Raw genomic sequence first — 8,160 nt, 5'->3', positions numbered from 1 at the left:
TTGTGAAAGGCCAAGTGTTTTAACATTTGTAATAATATACAGAGAATTTTCCATTATGTAAGGTTTCTTTCAAATAACCAAGTTGAAAAGACATTTCCTAAATATATATTATTAAAACACAGCTTGGGGAACTGAGTATAATATCCCAGAAAAATCTTTTATGATTAATGGTGGTAGACAATTAAAAAGTTACATATCCATTCACTTAGCAAACCTTCATTAAATACTGGTTATATGGTCAAAAAGATCCAGGAAAATAAAGTAACCATTCAATTGAATGCTACTTACATCCCAGGAGTTTAAATAATATTTTTTTTTCTTTTCATAGATAAACAATACAGTCATTTCTTATCCCATCCACCATAATGTAAGTGTGTTCTAGTTCAATTAGATAATTGGTTAGGAAGTGAGGCTACATAAGGATAAAAAAGTAACAGGTTTGAGAAAATGAGCAACCAGGACTTTAGTAGCAGCAGTTAACTATCTCTAACAATACTGAATACACAGTAATATTAGATTTTGTCAAAATTCTAAGACTGAACCCTGGCTACTGGCCCAACATATACCAAAGCCATTTTTCAGGTCTCAAAGCTGAATGAGGAGCTGAGTGGGGATCTAACCTACCTCCTTTGAACTTAAGTTTGGCTACACCGAGGGTGAAGATGAAACAAACAATAAATTTTAAAAAATGAAATTGAGGATGACTGATGATGGAGATTTAAAGTACTGGGTCAAGGCAGAATACTGGGCTAAAATGTGAATATTTATTTGCTATTTTATGATATCTATATGAAACTTTTTGCTTACTACCCTCACTTTTACATTTTTAGGGTTTAAATCTTTCTATATGTTTGTCTCCACTAATATCTGTTCCTGATACCTTTAAAACCGCAACAAAACTTGCAATGCTTTACAAATGTTTGCTTAATTTATTTCATTTACGTTTCTTTCATTTACTCCCCATATATTTAGGATTCATAGTCATTATGCTTCCTAAAGTACTTTTTTTACGGTTACTGGTTATTAAAGCCTTTGTGCTGTAAATGTATTCTTTATGAAACTGATGTGAAATCTTTGAGAAACTTATCAATGATCTGCATTTGTTTTCCATTCTCTCAGTATTCCTAAGGCTGAGTTCCTGTCACTTCATCAACAAAGTGTGCTTTGGAAAGTCTTTACCTTTTAGCTATAAAAAGCTGGTAGAGAGCTCTGGGAAGAAGAATATGAGGTCGAACTGTGCAAGGATAATTCTAACGAGAAAGTCAAATACAACTGAGGCTTCACTGTCAGAATCAAACCCTCTAATGAACTTATCCTACTTTTAAGTAACTGATTTTCTCTAACTTGTTTTCAAATTTGAGAATTTTAGTTCCAATAACCATAAACACAGATGTTACATTAAGAAACTGGAGGAAAACTAAATGAATATCAAATAAGTCCATTAATTCTAAAGTTTTAATAAATATAGAAATAAGAATATTGTATTTGAAGTTAAAAAATCCTTCCTGTCATGATGATTTTTAAAGTTTATCTGCTTATTGGTTTATCATATAAATTTTAGCTTTTAAAAATTTAAATTTGTAGCAAATAAAGCAGATAAAATTGTTAAAATATAACATGATTATAAGGAAAATCTCCAAATTGGTTTTTATGGTTTTAAGCCTACATTTAATTAGTTTAGGCTTTTTCATTTATCATTTGCATTTAGTCTTCAAGTTAATATAATTCCCTGTAAAATAGGGAAACTTTTAAATTGCTCTGATATTTGCTACTAAATACTTTGTATTGGCTAAAAGTAGTAAAACTACCAGGAAAATAAATGCCATTTATTCTCAGTAAAGCCTATTTAAGGATGTCATTTAAAACATTTTGTAAGCTAACAGTTAAATTTATTGATATTATATTATAGACAAAGAATTTCACAGACATCATTTCAGTTTAAGCCTCACAATGACTTTTTAACAAGTTCAATACACCATATTTGAACAGATGTTTAGAATGTCTGACACACTTTGCCAGGGTTCCAAAGAAGTTAAATAATTTGATCATGTTCAAATATTTGGAGAAGCAAAAGTAAGCCTAGTTTTGTTTAATTCTCAAGTTTATGGTCTTCATAATTTTCAATATCATCTCCTGCCACAATTGAGTGCTTTTAGAAACCAGAAAGATGTGTAACTTACCTATGCAGCCCACATTAGATACATTCTGAATTGCTGAGTACATCTCACAAAGAAATCTTTTTCCATTAGTTGTTACTATCAAAATATTAATACAAATTTTAGTTACAATGAGTAATTATGATGTCATTATCATCTTCATGTGATTATTCCTTCCCAAAATTAAAATTAATTCTAAGTTGAGTTCAACTTTTCTCTTGTGACAAATAAATTTAATTGTTTAGACTTTTAAAAATTTCAAATAAATATGTTTATATTTCAAAGCTTTCTAATTAAAACTTTTTCTTTAAGGCAACTTTAAAAAATAAATTAATATAAAGTGATACCTGAGTTCCACTTCACACATTCGCCTTTTAAAGACCAGGTTAGAAATGTACAGAAAATAAACACTGCTATTTGCATTGTTTAAGGTGGCAACACTTCTTGCCTTGCTTTTACCCCTTGAAGAACTATGAGAACATAGGAATCCTTTTGAGGCCACTGATCAAGATGGTGATTTTCAGGAATGGATGAAACAGAACTGCGTTCCTCGTGCTCATGTTTGTTTTATCAGTTTCCTTTTCATTCATTAAAGTTTATGCTTCCCATGTCAGGCACTTCTGCACAAGAAAGACATGACTGCTTATAGCCTCATCCTCTTGTAAGAAACATATTCAAGCTTCGGTCCCCTGACAATAACCTCAAAAAAGGAAAAGAAAAAACCTTCAAACGTGAAACATGTTTATGAATTCCTCCGTGACACAACTCGGGGATATACCAGCCAATTTTGATGATAACAAAATCAGTGCTCCTGTCAGTCCAAAAATGTGGAAGAACAATGTGTCCAAATTAACCCACTGTCCTTTCAGATAGACACAAGGAACAAAATGGTGTAATAAAATGAGTCTGGACAGGAATATCGAAAGACCTGGATTTGAATTCTGTATGAATCTGATGAGTTATTTCCATTTCCTACATCATTTTTGGCCTCACCTATAATGTTTAAATAATATTTAAAGAGATGAGAAAGATCAAATATTATAGCATAAAAGAATTCTTTACATACCTTAGTTTAAAGCTACCAGTTACTTTCACCTAAAAATCGTAATAAAATTACACATTCATACTATGGTATTATAAGCACATTTATTTAAAGTACCATGAAAGTCAAGTTTCTTATACAAAGAGTTATATATCTAACAAAGAAAATGAGAGTGACTTTTCTAAATTAAATGACCTGTTTATTGTTTGTTGTGGTTTTCTATTATAACTCTAATTTAATTCTAATTATTAATGCAATTCTCAAATTAAGTTTGACATTCTTTCCATAGTGCTGTTGCCAATAATATTTTGAAACTCGTTACAGTATACCTTGTATGGCTTGTAATTTCATTTACAATTTGGGTAGTCTCATTCTCTACTTGAAAAATCAAGGGTCTTCTCTTAAATAATTAACATTTGCCAGACGAACACTAGTACTATGCTGGTGTTGGATAACTGTCAGATATAAAGTCAAACCACTGGGGAAGAAAAAAAGAGTTCTTTCTGGACAACTGTCCCTTACTCAAATAAAGTTAATCAGGGCTTGCAATTAATTTTTGAAATTGTTCTATATCGACCTCACTGTTTCAAGCTTCATTTTCTGCCTCTGGGCTCCATCAGTAAACCCCACATATTTCCCTGTTAGCAAAGCAGCTGGCTTTTTAAACGTGTCTCATAGTTCTTACTCACAGTCCTGATCACATCATTGATTTCAGTAATCTTTCAGTAAGAGTGGTTGGTTATTAATGTTGCCAAAGTTGAAATTGGGATTTACTTTTTTTCTTTTTTATAAAACTGGATAATTAAGATTAAGCCTAATAATGTGACTCCAGAGGCCTCTGCCTGATTAGCAATTTCCTGAGGTTGAATATGCAACACAGCAGAGACATGACCTTTACTTAGGGTTGTACACATCTCCAAAACACACCCATTGTGCAAGCTGGTTACATAAACAGGTCAGAAGTGCTCTTCATAACTGAGATAGCTACATTTTTGTGTTCTTCTAATTTAAAACACAGGCATCACGTGAGTTTTATCTGACTGATATATTTTTAAATCCAAGATATTCTATAGGATATCTTTTGTCTAATAAAGGTAAAAAACTAAAGTATGATCAAAGAAAATAAAGTGGAAAGAAAAGAGAGAAAAGAAGCTGTACACCTTTTTATTAACCCAAGAACATTTTTTATACACTAAGGAATAAAACAATATTCTGAAAAAAGTAGGATAAAACAAATATGAAGCCTTTAAGAGGCAATTTTGAGAAATAAGATTTTTCAGTATCCAAACCAGTAGAAGAAAAAGGTAAGATGAGGTAATGCATTGTGGTTTTCAGAAAAAAGAGGTCAAGAGCCAATAAAGACTGTCATTCTAACTGAGATTTATCTATTTGCATTATGAAAGATAGTGTGGAACAACATGAGTTTCCAAAAGACAACTTACTACAAAAATATAATATGTAAAGGATCTAGCAAGAGTATGTGTTCATACTAATTACCCCATCGCAACACCCAGGGAAAATACAACCATATATATCTATAATACATATATAAATGCACATATATATCACACATAAACACACACAGCATCAGAATCAAATCCATTGCCTATTTTAAAAATATTTGTGGACCTTTTATTGGTCAATTTCTGTTATAGAAAGGAATATGGTATCTGAACTGAAACAGTATTATTAGAAAATGACATCTTGAACATTAGGATGTATAATTCATGTTGTTTTCATTTGCGCAGGCCATTGTAAAAATCCATAAATCATTTTCTTGTTCATGTATTGCTTAAGTGCAATTTGTCATTTTGCATTAGAGGGTTGCTTCAGCTCATTCAGTGCTTTTAATTCACTGTTTGAGTTTAACAAAATGCTGGCCCTTTTTGATAGCTGAGAAGACAAGGAAATGTGAAGCCACACCAATATTAGCTAGGTTAAACAGAATGGAGATGCACATTTCTGCTTTGAATAATTTCTACTTTGAACATCAAGACAATGGGACTTAATGGAATATCTAATATTCTCAGTTCCAAGAAGGACTGGTTTATTCTCGATGGGATTCAAAACATTATAATACAGTAACGACAGTTACCTCAATACTTATAAGAGCATATGTTACAAATCTTTCTCAGGAATTCTAGTTATTATTCACTCTTTCGGCAGATGAATAAAAGCTAACACACTCAAATGGCAGGGGCTCCAAATCCTTCCTTTTTCCCTAGTTAAGCCGGGTTACATTACTGCAAGTAAACCTATTTCATGGTCACCCAGGAGAGACACAACTCAGTCTTGGTCTTTTGCATTTGAACTCTGAGCTTCATTTGCTGGAAATGAGAAGCTCCGGGAACCATCTAACTCAATCCTGGTCCAGTCTGGAGTTTGAAACCCTTCTTATTAATAAATTAAAATTTTGCCTTCCAATTCTTTAAAAGAAGTGTGGGGGGGACTTATCCTCTCAAAGCTCTGGGCACACTGCAATAATAAGAGGATTTAGAAACAAATTGCTTTTGAGTCATGTTAAATCACTGCAAACACTCATTTATCCACACGCTGGTTAACACACTTGTTTCCCTTCCGCCCCTTTCAGCAAAGGGCAGACAAAAGAAAGCAACCCCCTAACCTAGTTTTAAGGTTTGCAAAATGTACTGGAAGAACCTTAATGTCCCCTTACTTCTGCTCCACTGCGAACCCAATAAAACAGAAGAATGTACATTATCATTCCCACATATAAACCAAGACTTTCATGAAAATTGATTTTTATAATCTTTCTCCACATGATACAGACTTGTTTCCCCCCTTGTCCTGGGACGCAGTTTGTTCACTCAGAAGGCTGGAGCTCCTGGAGCGGGGGTGTGGGAGGGACAGGTTCTGTGCCTATGTTTACTTCTCCCTCCCTACTTCCTTCTAGGGGAGTTCAAGAAGGAACGCAGGACTTATGTGATACTCTACTCATTCAGACAGCTCATCGACCTCCCCATCCAGAGTGATGTATATGACATTAGGGATTCTCGTAATTCTGAGGTCAGCGGAAGGGGAATGGGGAAAAACAGTATCGAGGATCTGCTGGATACCACAGCCAGGGAGAATGCAAAACTGCTGTGTTTTAAAAGTATTTTTAAAAGGCAAATTCAGTGTTTAGCTTTGTGGGTGACAGGGTTGGGTTGTGCTAATGGCTCACGGGTAAGGAGGGAGAGAGGGCTGTTAATGTCAGAATATAAATCTTGGCTTCAAACAAAATGCTTTTGCAATGGTCCTTGGAAGGAGTGCCTCCCAGAGGGCATGGGGGAGGCTGGCTCGGGTCAATTCTGCGAAGACCCCACCGTTACCCTTCTGGTCCGCTGCCGGCGCCACAGAGACTAACAGTCAGAGAGGCGAGACCTTAGGAGGCCCCGATCTGGCGTCGCCGGCGCGGACACAGGTTTCGGTGACCCAAGAAATCCAGCAGATCCCCCAACAGGCGAGCCCTGCCGGAGGAGGGCTCCAAAGCAAAATGATCCGGCTTGCTCTATGCTGCTTTCGCCGCTAGGAGACGCCTGTAACCCACGTTTGAGGGGAGAGTTACCATTCAAACGCATCTACTACCAAAGGGAGAAAAAAAAAAAAAGCAGTTTAAGTGTTACAGTGGATGTAGTGATTATTTACAAGGAAATCTGGCCATCTCTCCACATTCTCATCACCCCCTCTGCAAGGTCTCTAGCTTTCAGCAAACGCCCTAAATCTGCTAAAACTCTGTACAGTGCCCATGTAGAAACCCTCCTTCCCAAACAAATTCTGGATCTGCATTGTCATTCAGCCGCATGTCTCTCACACCTAAACGCGCTCACAAGCGCGCGCACACACAAGTGTTCCCACACGTACAAACGAACATATGAGAAAATTACCGTCATTTTCACACGGCTCCACGATTCTGACGAGTCAGCTTGAACACAAAACATTTTATTGCACCCTGCAGATCTGAAGAAAAAGAAAAGGGGGCGGGGAGGGATGGGAAGCAGAGAAGCAACACTGTATTAATAGTCGGATACACTATAATTTCCTTTTCGTTGATCCACAGGTCGTTTTATGCACTGCCGCTCCTTTCTCAGCCAGAGACGCGACGCTACGATCATTTTAACTGCAGCGGTCTCCCCCTGGCTTTGGCCAGTCGTCGATTTGCTGCAGCTGGAAGAGGATTAGCCATTTTTGCTGGCATCCTTTCCTTCTGCCCGCGGAAGGCAGGACCCATCTCCCGGAAGAGCAGGGGCTGAGGGGCTGGGCGGTAGCGGTGGACAGGAACTCGCGGGGCTCGCAGCAGCACGCTTTGACCCACGATCACGCGCGCGGACGCTCGCGCTCCGGAATTCCGTGCCTGAAGGGAGCTGCACCGCGCGTACCGCTGGGTCGGAAACGACTTTCCTTTCCTCGCAGGTTGAGGTGGTGTTACTCTTGGGTCCCTCATTACCAGAAAGCCGCTAGGGAACCTTCCTAGCCTCTAGAGTAAGAAGGAAACTGAACCCGGGCTGCTTTAGTGAATAAACAACATATGCCTTTCGAGTAGCCCATGAATTACCATAAATATATATGGCTCTTGTCTTGGAGAATCGGCATGCAATCCACTCTCTAGCACTGAAGAGTTCCCGCTGTGTTTTAACTTCACAGAACTGGCGGCGCCGCTGCGCCGCGTGGCCCCCGCACCCCGCGAGTGGGCTCGGAGCTGGCCACGCGCAGTCTGCGGGGCTGGGGCTCCTCAGCTGGGGCGCACGCCGACCCGATGGCCGGGGACGAGGAGGGGGACGCGGGCACCGCAAATGTGCAGGCGTATTGGCACACACCCGCAGGGGTGCACACTCGGGGCGCCGCGCCCTGGTTCGCAGCCGCCTGGCGGTCCGCATGCAGCCAGCTGACCCTAGGCTGGGCAAGCACAGTGCCCTCGTCTATCACAGGGCAGCGCAGGGAGGAAATCGCCAAAAATCTCTCTCT

Source organism: Chinchilla lanigera, unplaced genomic scaffold (assembly GCF_000276665.1).
Source record: "Chinchilla lanigera isolate Chin_1 unplaced genomic scaffold, ChiLan1.0 scaffold00027, whole genome shotgun sequence".
NCBI lineage: Eukaryota > Metazoa > Chordata > Mammalia > Rodentia > Chinchillidae > Chinchilla > Chinchilla lanigera.
The sequence above is the reverse complement of the archived record's forward strand: the minus strand, read 5'-3'. Positions refer to the sequence as shown.